Raw genomic sequence first — 14878 nt, 5'->3', positions numbered from 1 at the left:
TGTAAATTTATTTATTTATTTTTTAAACATGAGCAAAACACATTTCCTTATTTCATTCTGAAACATGGAAGAAGTGTTTTTGCTGACATTTAAAAAAAAGTCAGCCTCAGGCAGACACTTGGAAAGGAAAATTTCAGTCCAAGGCAGTCAAGGTTTGGCACAGTTATAAACAACAAAAAATTGGGCCTTATCATGGAAAGTGTTGGGCAACCTTAAACATAGGTATCACCACTGAGCTGCCTATGAACTACAAAGCTGTCTTATCTAAGGCACATTTTCCACATCTAAAGTCATTCTTCGAGCTTTTTTTCTAAAACATCTCTAATTTTTCAACACCCACTAATGGTCTCACTAACAACACCATTTTCCTACCCATATTGTGTATCACCCCATTTATACATCCAACAATCATATTCATTCTTTTAGTGACATCACAATGGGAACTCATGTTCTATCAGTTATCAAACATGAACACATAATCATTTGCTTTCCAAGACTGTAGTATGCAATCTTTGTTTTTCTTATGTATGACCTTGCATTTTGCTGTTTCACACACACACACACACACACACACACACACACACACACACACACACACACACACACACACACACACACAGTTTGACTGTCCAGTTTACAAAGCCATTCAGTTCATTCTATAACATACATTACTACTTATCATTCTGATCTTTGTGTAATCTGAAAACTTTATCAGCAATGATTTTATGGTTTTTTCCCCTAAAAAATTGAACAGAGTTGGGCAGGGAACAGATCCTTGAAGGATCCCATTAAATCATGCACACTTGTGGTGTACTATATTAACAATGCAAGATTTATTATGGATTTATATTATGCTAGTACCAATAGAACCACATCAAGTAGGAAGATGATGGAGTACTGGTCCTGTGCTTTGGCTAGGAAGAGGTAATTAAAGACAATGGAAAGATTTCAGTGGAGTGCAAGGGCACAAACCAGACTGTAGGGAGTCTAGGATGGAGAACTCCCACAGTGATTGTACATGGCATGTTCAATGAGCTTAAAGATAAAAAAGGAACAGGGAGATGGGGTGGTAGTTGGAGAGGTAAATGGCGGGGTCAAGGATTTTTCTTGCTGTCTTTTTTTCTTTAATTTTTTCAGATAGAGACCAAAGCATGTTTGTATTGTAAACGGAAGATACAGGGAGAGAGAGAAGTTGAGGAGAGTACAGGTGGGGATGAGAATGCACACGAGGGATGGAATCAGGTCACTGGGAAAAGGGGAGGCGGTAAAGGAAGAGAGTAGATGAGAAACGCCTGTCTCTGCAACAGACAGAAAGAGAAAGTTGTAGAAGAGGAAAGAAAAAGCAAACCCAGGGGAGGGGAAAGGTCACATCATCCTCTGTCAATTTTCTCTTGGAAGAAGTCAGCAAGATCTTGTGCAGAGAGAGAAGGCAGGAGAAGAGGAGAGTTTGAGAAATGAGTCAAAGGTAACAAATGGGTGGCTAGGACTGAGGACATGGGATTCAATTAAGATGGAAAAGTAGAATTATTTAGCTAGGATGATAGCAGAGCTGAAATAGGGGAGAACCAATCCGTAATGGAGAAAGTCAGCCTGATCATGGGATTTGTGTCAGAAATACTCCACAGGACAAGAGTAGGAGCAGAAAAAGCATCTGTTGGGCGTTAGCAGAGCTGTCCCATCTGATGGGAAAGAGGGACAAAAAAAGTCAAGGGTGGAGGAGAGTGAGGAATGGATAGAATCCACAACTGTATCAATGGAAGAAAGGACAGAGACAGCTGAGAGCAGACAGAAGTCTGAGAGAAGTCTGCAACACTGATGGACTAGAAGTCAGAGAAACGCAACAACAGAGATCAGAGAGAGAGAGAGACAGGTGTTTGGTGAAGATCAAGCCAAGTGAATGGCCCCCTTCTGGTGAGTGAGAGAATTGAACTAGGCCTGCAGGTCGAATGAAGAGTTGAGCGTGAGGAAACATGCAGCTAAAGGGTTAGAGATGGATCATCAACATGGAAGCTGATGTCACAGGAGATGAGAGTGAGAGATCATAAGGAGAGGAGAGCTGATGGGGAGAAGTTGAGTGGATGGTAGTTGACAGTAACATGGAGGGGAAGATGAGAGAAGAATCTGAGGCAGTGCTTTTCAAAAGAAGGAAGAGTGGGAAGTGGGAGAAGAATCAGGTAATGAAGAATCCACCACATCCTTAAATATTTACAGATAATTTGGTGTTTAAACTACAATATACAGACCAGTAAAATGACAAGATATTTGTAGAAGAGTTTATTTGTTCAGCAATTGTTGGCAGTTGAATAGGTAGGGGCTTCCGGTACATCAGTTAACATACAACTGTATTTATGGATAAGTCCAAGTGTGTGTAACAGTTTGTTATGGGGATGCACAGTTAGATGGAATATCTCCCTGCACCACTCAAAAAACGCCTCCCTAAACTCAAGAAATGTATTTTAAAAATAATCATCATTTGTTAGGAATGCGTTTAAGAGCCTTATTTAAGTGATGAAAGGTCAACTGACCATTAAGCTATGTATTACAGGGATCTCTACAGTGAAGGAGAAGCCACACACTTACCAGAAATGTCTTTCCTAATAGAAAGTATTAATTTGTAATTAACCATATCATTTAGCCTCTTAGCTAATGCTAGTGTCAGAGATTTTAAGGCTAGAAGGGACCATTATGATCATCTAGTCTGACCTTCACAACAAATGCCCAAGAGCCTCACCCAAGAGAACTTCGTAACAAATGTCACCTTTCAACTCTTTTCCACTATAAGAAGGAGATGGATCCATAGTAAGTGAAGTGGGAGACATACATACATTAACACAACACGGGGCAATTTGTGTGGCAAGATTGTGTCCCCCTAACAGAATTTCAAGAAAAATGTTCTACTAGACAACTGTGATTTTTTCAGCAATCCAAGAGCTGCAGAAAGAGACACTTTAGCAAGAAGGAGTGCTTCAGAACACTAAGTTCCTGAACTCTGACTGAGTGGTGAGAATGCAGTTCATTTTTATATAGTAACTAATGAATGAATTTTAATTTTATTGTTAATAATTTTAGTATACTATCAGTACTTTACACTATAATCTGTATTATGTATATATATAAACAACATACAAAATGGTTTAAGAAATATTTTCTCTGAAATCTAGAGTTTGTTTTGTTATTTTAAAAAAATGATGCAAAACAGGGAAAGTACTAATAGAACATATATCTTTCATGGGACACAGGTATTTAATTATTCTGAATTGTGTAAACCAAATCTCTATACAACTACACTGTATAGCAAACACTTAGTATGTTTGCAAATTTTTTTGAATTATACTCAGCAATATGAAGTTCTTAAGGTTTTGACTATCACCAGATCTTACTATATTATATGGAAACAATAAATAAAATAATAATGTATAATCAAAACTGTATTCAACAGGAAATCTGTTAACTAAATTCTTGTCTCACTCCACTAGAGGGAGATTCCTTCTAGGCATCAAGTCACAGACTAACAGTTACTACGGGAGCCACTTCAAGATTATAATCAAGTTTTAGCAATACATTATCTATGAATAAATACAGAATGTTAATTGCCTCTTAATTCCTTATTTCTCTATCCCTATAACTTTACCAGATGTATCTCACATTCTAAAATCAAAACTGACAGCTGTTTCACTCCAAAATCAATTAAAGGAACTGACTTTGTAATTTGAATTAATCCACAAATTTAAGAAAATACAGTTAGACACACTTTGTCAAAATGATATGTTCACTCTAAATATGCTCTCTTCTTTCTACTTTATTACATCCAGCAAACAGCATCCTAAAGAATTTTTTTAAATTGCTTTTCAATTGACAAGTTTTCAGACACAAAAACTAATCCAAATCTATAAATTATGAAAATGAAGATATTAATGGATTATAGGTGAAACAGTTATAATCTGTTTAGTCTAAATTCTGATTTAAAATACCCTAGTACTACATAATTAAGCTAAATTATGTACTCTGCTTACTATACAGTCCCTCTCTTCCCACAAAATGAGCAGCACAACCTGTCCAAGAACCTAGAGGATTCCCACAGATCTGAAGCAGGGCAGCGCCATTGACACAGTCTCTGTATCTTCATGACAACAGTGGTTCCCTGTGACCCTTCATAGCAGAAAAACTCCCGTGGAAATATAGTTCCAGTAACTCCTCCTGGCCACAGCTGTCCTGAAGACCGTCCCTTTAAAGGGGGATTCCAGATAAGGAGAATGCTCCAGAGAACAAGTAGTAACAGTTACACAGGGAGAAGATGGGGGAGAACATGGATGAAAGAGTGAGCAACTCCCTGGCCCTCCCCAACAATAACCCTCCTAATACCTGCTCAGTCCTTGCTCCTCTCTGTGCATGAAACCTGATCCTGTCACAAAAGCAGTACAGAAGTCCTGAAAAAGAAGGGGGAATACACTGTTTCTGAGCTGGCTGAGCCCCTCCTATATGGCAGGGTGGGTTGATTTAAACCAAAGCAATTTTAATCACTGATTTGAATCATAATTTAAAATTGGCAAACAGGAAACCTTGATTTTAATAATTAATTTTAATTTTGGTTTGCACTTGTATTTTTTTAGTTATTTTTCTAAAGAAAGTTTGAATCTCACTGGTTGGCAATCATTAAAGCATGTTGATCTGTAACTAAATATAGCCTTTGCACTAAACTTGGGGCTTCTTTTTGCTAACCAGGTGGATATATTATATCTAACCACATTTATTTAAGCAATTATATATCTTAGCACATTTATTCAGAATTCTTAATATTAATATTTTTGTCTTGTTAGAAAAGGGTGAATAATGCATTTCTTATTTACTAGATCATTTTTTATTTGTGCTTTGTGGTAAGCTCCATCTGGATGGCAATTAAAAATGCAACAAAACAGCATTTAAAAAAAATTTTTTATGAGTTAAATAAAACTACCTTAAAATGTGCTGGATACATTAGGAAAAAAAATACACCAAAAAGTTTATCAAAACATATTTTTCATTTAAACTAACTGATTTATTAAACAAGGAAGTGTTATCTATAGTTAGTGAATTGAGCAGATCGTTTCCTTTCACCATGTCCCTCCCGACTTTATAACCAGTAGATCCCATCCTCTCACACCTAGTTTTTAGAAGAGGAGAACAAGCTCAAATTGGAAGAGGAAAACAAACTTTCCTGCTTTTCAACTGTCAACTGGTTCTTAACTTTGAATGAACTAGTCATTAAACTGAATTAGCTGAATAACTGAAATGAAGAAAACATTTTCTCTACACCTGCAGAAGAGGCTACTGCTACAAAAGTTGGTTTAGCACTTGAACAAACTTTGGTATTAGGAGCTTAGCCAGTGCTTCCTATCTGTTCAGTGGTTTGACTTTCTTTCAAACTTTAGTAGCAAACAAGTACTGCTTAATTTTCTGTATTTAAATTATTTTAATATATTATAGTAAGTTTAGACCTTAACGTAAGTTGCCATAATTTCAAATTTAATTTAAAATATTTTTTAAAAATAAGCCTATTTACTTTAAATAAAAATACAATTTAAACACAGAAATATGATTTACCTGAAAAATCCATTTTAAAAAAATCATCAATTTTTATCCATCCCGTTACATGGTGTGCGTGTGCACAAATCTAAGGTATACAGCCTGGCCAGATCTTACATTTAACATTTAGATCCAACCCCTCAAATGGCTGATCTTCCACCACTGACTGAACCTCATGTGGAAACCTGGAACATAGAAGCCAGTACTAGAAATGATGTCAACAGCATCCAGTGCCATTTGGAGATGTTCTTGCTGCTAACTGTCCCTCTGCAAACTACTTGCTATTCTCCTGTGGTAGCTTATCAAGAAAAAGTGAGAGCTTATTGTACTTCATAAAATCATAACAGGTCAGTAGTGCCCGATAATTTGAAACTCTAAATTGAAAACTTACTGAAAATGAAGTTACTTACCTTATTGTAACCAAAGTTCTTCAAGATGTGTGGCCCCTAACCATATTCCATTGTGGGTGCGCATGTGCACCATGGCTGTGAGCCCACAGAATTCTTGCAAACAGCGGTCACTGGTCCATAGTAGTTCTCCTTGTGTGCCATACTGAAGATATAAAAAACCGACAGCCTCTCTCGTTCCTTCCCTACCACAAATGAAGATCATAATCCTAATCAAAGGGAGGGCAGATAATGGAATATAGATAGGGACCACAGATCTCGTTACAACAACAAGTATATAACTTTCCTTTCTTCTTCGAGTGCTGCTCCCTATGTGTATTCTATCGTGGGTGACTAGTAACAGTACTCAGAGCGGAGGAGAGAGAAACGAGGATGCAGGTGGTATAACTGCTTGTAGAACCATTGTCCCAAAGGATGTGTATCTTTTGAAGTGATGCTACTAGAGCTGCCTGTGTCCTCATAGAGGGATCCTGTACCCCATGTGGGTAAGCTGTGCTAACTGACAGAATGGCATTCAGTCAGAGATCCACTTAAACACCATCTGAGAGGATATAGCTTGTACTCATACTGCTATGGCAACAAACCAGCCTTGGCGACTTTCTAATCTGTTTCATTCTCTTTAGGTAAAAAGCCAATGCTCATCTTATGTTGAGGAAATGAAGTCATCTCTCTGTGCTCAAGGCATAGGCTTCAGGAAAAATACAGGTAAGAGAATTAATGGGTTTATGTGAAATTCTAAAACAAGTTTAGAAATGAATTTCAAGTGCAGCCATAGCAAGACTATATCCTTATGAAATATAGTGTATGGCAGATCAGCCATTAATGCTCCAAATTCACCTACCCTTCTGGCCGAGGAGATAGCAATGAGGAAAATGACCTTCATTGACAGGTGAGACATGAAACATGTAGGTTAACAGTTCCAAGGCTGCCTTAGTGAGTTTGGAGATCACTAAATTAAGATCCCAGTGAGGGGTTGGTTTCTTTACTGGTGGGCCCTCAAAAACCTGGCTGTTACCAAGTGGATAAAGACTGAGTAAGTGTCTATTGGCGGATGACGTACACTAACTGCCACCAGATAAACCTATAACAAGCTAAGGGAAAGGCCTGAGAATAAGAAGATCGTTCAAAATAGCAAAAATATCCACCGTCTCTGGAGATAAGGTTTTGCTGGGCCCATATTAGGAAAATGCCTCCAATTGGTTAGGTAGCATTTTCTGGCAGAGTCCTTCCTACTATTGCGTACAACTTCAGAGCAGGAGCATTTTAGGTTTGATGTCCATTTCAATACCAAACCATGACATGAAGAGTCAGGGTTGGGAGAACTGACCCTGCCATTTTTTTTAGGTCAAGAGATCTGAAAAGGGCTGAATGTTTATAGTGGACAGGATGACATCTGGAGGAGGCTTGGAAGTCAAAACTATCTGGGCCATTTGGGGGCAATGAGGATGACCAGTGGTCTGTCTAGTAAAATTTTCTATAGAACTGTAAGCAGCAGCAGAATGGGAGGGAAGGCATAACTGCAGTAATCTGTCCAAGGCAAGAAGAGATCATCAGCCCTGGAGTACAGACTTAGGGCTCCTCTGGAGCAGTATATTTTGCTGAAAGGCAAACAGGTCCCAAGTGGAACTTCCCCACTGAGTGAAGATGTTATTAAACTACTGAATCGTGTAACTCTCACTTGTGATTGTTGGCAAAATGCCTGCTGAGGCAGTCCACCAGTGAATTCTGGGAGCCTAAAAGGGTGGCAACAGAATGATGTGATTCTGTATGCACCAGTTCAATAAATTAAGAGTTTCTATCTACAGGGAGGCAGACCATGCCTCATTCTGCTTGTTTACATAGAAAATGGTGGTTATGTTGTCTGACATTTCCAGAACATGCTGGGATTGTATGAATGGTAAAAATGCTTTTCCAGCTTCTCTCATTCCAGAAGACTGATGTGCATTCTGGCCTCCTGAGGCGTCCAGGTACCTTCTGCTGTGTGATTATCCAGCCTATAAGGGAGGCATCTGTAATCATCATCTTGTTGGATGGGGGAAAACTAGAAAGGGAACTCCCAGGCACACATGTCCACGGTCACTCCATCATGTCACATAGGTCCTCATCCTGGAGGGAGTTGCCACTATGCTATTCATGCTTGCTCAGTGTACATACTATTCAAAGTCAAGACCGCAGGTAACAAAGATGGAGACAGGTGAATGGCATTACATAAGTACATGATGCCATATGGCGCAGGAGAGCAACATACCCCCAAACTGATGTTTAAGGATTGTGTGTAACCAGTTCTTTGACAGCACACATGCTGTGAAATCTGTCCGTGGAAATATAGGTCATTGCCTTGATGACTCCAACACTGCTCTGATAAATTCTATGGTCTGTATCAGAGACAAGGTAGACGCTTCCATGTTTACACAGATTCCCAGGAATGCTAAAAGATGGAGCAGTGACAAGGTTGATGTCAAGACTTCCAGGAGAGACCTGCTGGTCAGAAGCCAGTCATCTCTGTATGAGAAGACAGTGGAGCCACCTTGTCTGAGTTGAGCTGCTACTATTGAGAGCATTTTTGTGAAGACTCTGGGAGCTGTAACTAAGCCGAATGAGAACAACCTGTCTTGACAGTGGTGGAGCCCTACTACAAACCTGAGGAATCATCTATGACAGGGTAAATGATCACATAGAATCACTGAAGATTAGGGTTGGAAGGGACCTCAGGAGGTCATCTAGTCCAACCCCCTGCTCAAAGCAGGACCAACCCCAACTAAATCCAAAGTATGCACGTATGCACATGAAAGTATGAATCTTTCATACTGAGAACCATGAAAACGGGTCTTTTTCTAGGGATGGCATTATCAATTCCAATGTAACCATGCAGAATTTAAGTTTGTAAATAAAAATGTTCAGGTGCTATAGGTTGAGAATGGGTCTCCATCCTCCCTTCTTCTTGTGGACTAGGAAATATTTTAAGAAGAACCCTTTTCCCCAATGTTGAGAGGGTACCTACCATATTGCTCCTTATTGAAGAACAGATTGTACCTCCTGAAAGAGAATTCCCTCATGAGACTGGGTCCTGTAAAAGGGAGAGACAAGGGGGCTTTGGAAGAGGTAGGCAAAAAAACTTGGTTGTATGGCTAGAATGGGTTATAACATTAAATGAGTGATGGATATCACCTCCCAGTTTTAGGAAAATTTTCACTAGATGGGCTCTGAAATAAATCTCATAATCGGGTAGAGATGGCATCGATATTAGTTTGCAAGTCTCTAGCATCATGTCAAAAGTGTACTTGGTTGGAGGGTGAGGTTGGGTAGTCACAGTTGGAGCAGGATGCACCAGTTATCTTGATCTCTGCATTTTTTGTCATTTTCAAGATTGTTTGTAGGAATGCTAGTGACAAAAGGGTTTGGGGTAAGAGCATTAGTTTGTAAGGTTATTTATATTTTCTCTTTGGGGCAGATGTATAAACACAGAGGAAGAGAAGGTTGCCCTAGAGACTCGTCCATCCTTTCATGAAATGAATTAGTGTCAGTTGTGGTCTGAACCTTCCTGGGTGTCCCCAAAGACCGTAACCGCAACTCCATTTGCATCATAATGTCAGTTGTCAAGGATCTTGATGCCGTATCAGCAGCATTGACTGCAGCCTGTGAAGAGGTCCTAGCCACCAGTCTGCCTTCATCAATACAGGTTTGAAATTGAGCCTAGTCTTCCTGAGGCAGTTTGTCTTTAAAAACTAGAGTAGTTCAGAAAATTATATTTGGTGAGACGGGCTTCATAGTTCAAGATCCTAAACTGTAGACTGGTAGACTCAAAGACCTTTCTTCCTGTAAAGTCAAGATGCTTGGCTTCCTTATCTGTGGGAGTTCTTATGAGTTATTGTTGGGTGCTGTTGCATGGATTTTTGGGGGCCACTGTTTGCAACACTAGGGAGTTTGGAGCTGGGTAAAAGAACAAAAACTGTGCTCCTTTAGCTGGGACAAAGTATCGGTTTCCTGCCCTCTTGGCAGTACTGCCACACAGTTCTAGCAGGTTCTGGAATGGCTTCATTGACTGGGAGAGCATCCCAATTGGAGTTGGAGGATATCCAGAAGCTTATGCTGAAGGTCCTGGACTTCTTTAAGGAGACCTGAAGATTCTCTGCCACTCTGCACAGGAGCTCCTTGAATGGTCTATGATTGTCCAGGGGAGACAGAGAAGCTTCCTCATCAGGTGAGGATGATATCTTCTTCAGAACATGCTTGTCTTCACCATCTTCCAAGAGCTCTGGCGGTTCAGACTGAGCCCTTGGAGGTTAGGTGTGGTAAGACACACTGTTGAAGTAATGTGCACATAAGGGTCCCAATGACTCCAATAAGACCAGTATGAGGGGTTGAAGGTGGGCTATGGTGGTCCCCAAGGCATTGGATACTATGGTCCAGAGAAGGACCATCCTGTTTATGTGGCTTAGGCTGGTTCCAGGAGATTCTTGATCCCCTGTCTGGGCTGAATTCCCTGGGTGGAGGGGAAGCTGGTTCCATCAGTACAGCCAACTCTCCTGATGAGGAAAAGATCAGCTCTGGGTCCAATTCAGTGGTGCCAGCAGATCTATGGGGAGGAAAACGTGGTAGTGGATGGAACCACAGATAGACTTCTCCCAGAGTTCTGGATTCCCCACAGGTGTTTGTATCTCCCTGATGAAGATTGGTCCTGATAACAAGGGAGATTGGGGGTCCAGGAGGACGAAAATATCATCAGGAGTGGTATAAGTCACCAGTACTTTATGAGGTTGTGATCAGAGTGGTAGCAGATGGCAATTCCTTACAAGCCACGAAGGTATTGCTGGTGAATGAGTCTCTGTCCTGACTATTTCAATGGATCTCAGTGCTTCAGTTTAGGTAGTACTGCAGTTGGTGTCAAGATCAATGCAGAAACCAGTACCAAAAAAGTCTTGCTCCTATGAGTCTTGTCATGTGGCTCAGGAAGTCCTTATGGCTGGGGGCATGAAGGCGTGACCAACTTGGACAGGGTCAGGGAGGGATCTCTCTCTTAGAGAGCCTAAGAGGGGATCTGCTTTTGTGTTTGTGAGAGTGCGCCTTACTTTGGCCCAGCCAAAGGATCCTTCCCTCTGCTCCTGTCCACTCAGGAGATAGACACAGAGCTAGGAGGTGCACTCCTTGCCAACTCTGGCCATTGTATAAGGGGACTTCCCAGACAGGATCTGACACAGGTCTCAATGCCTTTTCTATTTGTGTTTTTGAAGCTAGAACTCTTGCACCTGCTGCATTTGGCTGGGAAACGAATGGCAGGTACTTCACTTGGCAGAAATATGTGCCTCACAAGGCTGCAGAGGCAGTGCTGGTGGTTGTTGCTGACCGAAAACAAACAGGGGCAAAACCACAGGTTTTGAATCCTGAAATCCTGGGCATAATCCAAGTCCTGCACCAGAAGACTGGGAAGGTTCCCTGGAGTGGAGATTCTAACACTATCTATAACTACAAAAACTAATTAAAACTAACTAATTAAGAGCAAACTAAGAATAATATAACTTTCAATATATATACACAGGATGGAAAGAAAGGAGAAGCCATGGACATTGGAGAATTCTGACTCAGTCCATAAGGCAGTAAGAAAGAAATGGCAGTCGGTCCACCCTGTCCCTTATACCCATGGTGCAGAGCACATATAGAGCTGGGACACAGGTGTGGATCAACAGACTGTACTTGCAAGAACTCTCCAGACTTCTGCACATGCATACCAGGAGTGGAATACACAAAGGGACCAGCACTCGAAGAACATTTTTAGACCAAATAACCTAAGATACTTTGGTTCTCATTCTTTTGGTGTCATTCTATGTTGTTGTTTGGTTTTATCATTAGCTGCAACCAGTGTGAAGGAACCCAATGCCAGGTATGAATAGAAAAATTCTGCTTCTATACAGACGACTTGGTATTTCTTGTTTGCATTCTTCAATATAGGAGCAGCAGTTGCAGATGTCTGCCATACATTTCTTGCAAGGTCCATCAATACCTGGTTAATCAGGAATGCCACACAACCTGACGTGGTGAATGAAATATGTCAATTTATGTAAGGATTCTTGTACCTTCTCAAGAGGAGTTTGTATAGTGGCAGCTATCCTTTTGAGAAAGTCCTGAAAATTTTTCAAGTGATTTGGGTTAGATGGAGTAGAGGGTCGAGAATGATATGGGCCCAGGTAGATCTTCCATTTCAGGAAGCTCTTCTGCAGAATGGACAGGATCTCATGAAATCAACTGAGAGGAACACATTGTGGAGCTGTGAAAGAGGACTCCCTCCCTCCCTTTTGTGGGGGAGGGAAATGATACAGAGGTGTGGCATTATGGTTGGTATGGACCCCCCAGGTTTCAAATGGCAACTCTGGAATATTACAGGGCCTTAAGGCCATGGAGTAGGATACGAGGGCATACGAGTATCCAACAGTCTCTGTTGAATGAATCCCTGGACTTGTTTCCCAATCCATAAAAATCCCAAGGGGCCTATCAGGAATATCATTAGTTCTATTATTTGTATGACAGTAGTGCCCAGCAGTCCAACATGTAGGAGACTGTTGTCCACTTCTCTTTGACTCAGATGAAGAGAAAACAGAACATTCAACATCCAAAGGGGGCCCGATTAAAAATGGACTGCTAGGCTGCAAGGAAAGTCTAGGTCCTACACTCTAGGAGCTGTCAGACCGGGGGATACACCTGGTATCAAAGGTATTGCAGGTCCCAGTACCAATAACAGAATGTTCAGACTTGTAGAGAAGAGTGGAGATTTAGTTTTTGAGGAATCTGATTCTCCCAGTATCACATACTTCAAGAGTACGGCATAGGGCAGTGCCACAAACATCGGAGCCAGAGTGGAATGCATCAGGGTTGACAATGCCAGTGTAGTCGGCATTGATATAGTTGGTACTGAAGGGGATGTAGACAAATTTATTGGCACCAATGTGACCATTAAAGAAACTGCCAATGCCAAAGATGCTGATTCTGTGGTAGTTAACATCGGAACAGTTGGTGCTGAGGTAGCAGCCAATTAAGTACACTGATGAGGCACTGAAGCCTCAGTACCATGATCCCTCAGAACTCCGATAATAACCACATAGGGCCAACAAGTCTCCTCAGAATGGGAGCAATGAGAGGACTTAAATCTGTTTGTAGTGGAAGTTTTCACAGGCAATCTACCGCTCGCTATCCCAAAGGAGTGATGCTCCCTTTGCTTAGAAAGCTTTTTATCTGTCCTGCCAGAAACAGAAGCCAAAGTGTTTGAAAAGGAAGCTCTAGAGCACTCCTGGGAAGAGATTAAACTTGTCCAGGAGGCCAGAAGCACCAGGATTTTAAGTCAGTGTCATAATAATAGTCCAATAAAAATTATGTATAAACATGCCTGGCTGGCTTTTGAAGTTCTTTTCAAGAAGCATTAACAGACAGTAAATAGTACATTTGCTTGAGATATACAACTCCCCCAAACAGAAAAGGCACCTGGCATGCTCCTCATTTCTAGGTATTGTTCCCTTACTAGAGGGCTTTGCTGGAGACTTGGGGTTAGACATCCTGAAGTCTTGGTACCAGGAAAGAAATACACCAGTGAAAGGAAAAACCTGAAGTCCATCAGGTTGGTCCAACTGGCTAGTCCATCCAACCCCTGAATGTGTCTGTCCTGCAGCAGACCTAATCCATAAAATGACATCCTCCACATGGCAATGTATGTGAGAGTTCATGTCACATGGAGGAAGCCATTTTCCTTCTGTATGTGAACTGTGGGGATGCTGCACAACAACACATGTGACCCACATTACTGAAAAGGTTGGACCATCCCGAGCTAATTCAGGAAGTATAGAAAAAGCACTTAAGCTCAGTGCATAAAGAAGACGCACTAGGTAGCTCTACCTCACAGCCATAGGCAGTGAGAAAGAACGCTGTAGTGTCACTCTGCCCTTTATGCCCTCAGTGAGGAGTACAAGTACATATGTGGCCTCAATGGGCACTGCTGGCTAACACACTCAAATATCAAGAGCATGGAGTGTATCCACACAAAGAATGTGGGAGAAAACACACACACACACACACACACACACACACACACACAAAAGAACATGTACTTTGTGGTATGGAAGAGGGAAGGGTTCATTTAACATTTTTGCAGAGATTAGGCACTAAGTATAGTCGAAAGCAATTTTTAGTACATACAATTTTATCAGTCAATTTTTCAAACTTGGTTAGGAATATGCTTAAAAAATTAGCACATTTTACATATCAGGTTTATGTCCAAAAAAAGATGGCAATAATATATTTTTTTTTATTGTGGAGGAAGTATTTTTTCAGTATTTAGTTTAAAAACATACTTTGTTAAAGAAAGAAACAGGCTTTCAATTTTTTTTAAAAAAGTGTATTGATTTGGGATCAAGCATTGTAATTTCAACTGAAAAGGCTGTTATGAATGAAGTTAATTTTTAATTACAGCATTCACTACCAACAGCATTATTTGTAAAACTATTTATCAGTTATCTGTTTATAATCTATTTATAAAGTTGTAAATGCTGCACTCTACAACCTATTTTGCAATTTGTGTCCATAAAACCCTCTGGTGTGAAAGAAGCATCACTGCTGAAATACTGAAGAAATGAAAGGATCAAATCTAATTTAACTATGAGTTGACAGAAAATACTGTAGCTCTAATTCCAGCAACCTTAAATCTTCAGAAAGTGAAATCACTAGATATTTAAAACAAAGAAAAAAAACCCCACCCCTTTTCTTTGCCAGTGAGTAAATGCTGTCTTGCATATATTTAAAGTGTTCCTGCATTGCCAAGATGTGTGACATTAACTCTTTTTTATGGACACTGGCCAGCAGTCCATAAAACTAGCTGAAGTAATGCATGACATCATTTATACTTTATCCTCACAAGAGAGAACTCTCAA

The 14878-nt window shown here is 40.5% G+C and overlaps 1 protein-coding gene across 3 annotated transcripts in view; it reads right to left on the bottom strand.

The window, feature by feature from the left end:
- Positions 1-14878, bottom strand: part of FBXW7 (F-box and WD repeat domain containing 7) — a 297846-nt gene that overhangs the window by 129350 nt on the left and 153618 nt on the right. The window lies entirely within an intron of this gene.

This window comes from Emydura macquarii, unplaced genomic scaffold (assembly GCF_026122565.2).
Source record: "Emydura macquarii macquarii isolate MOO-44397 ecotype Brisbane River unplaced genomic scaffold, CSIRO-AGI_Emac_v2 contig_1363, whole genome shotgun sequence".
NCBI classification, from domain to species: Eukaryota; Metazoa; Chordata; order Testudines; family Chelidae; genus Emydura; species Emydura macquarii.
This window is presented reverse-complemented; position numbering and strand designations above follow the sequence as displayed.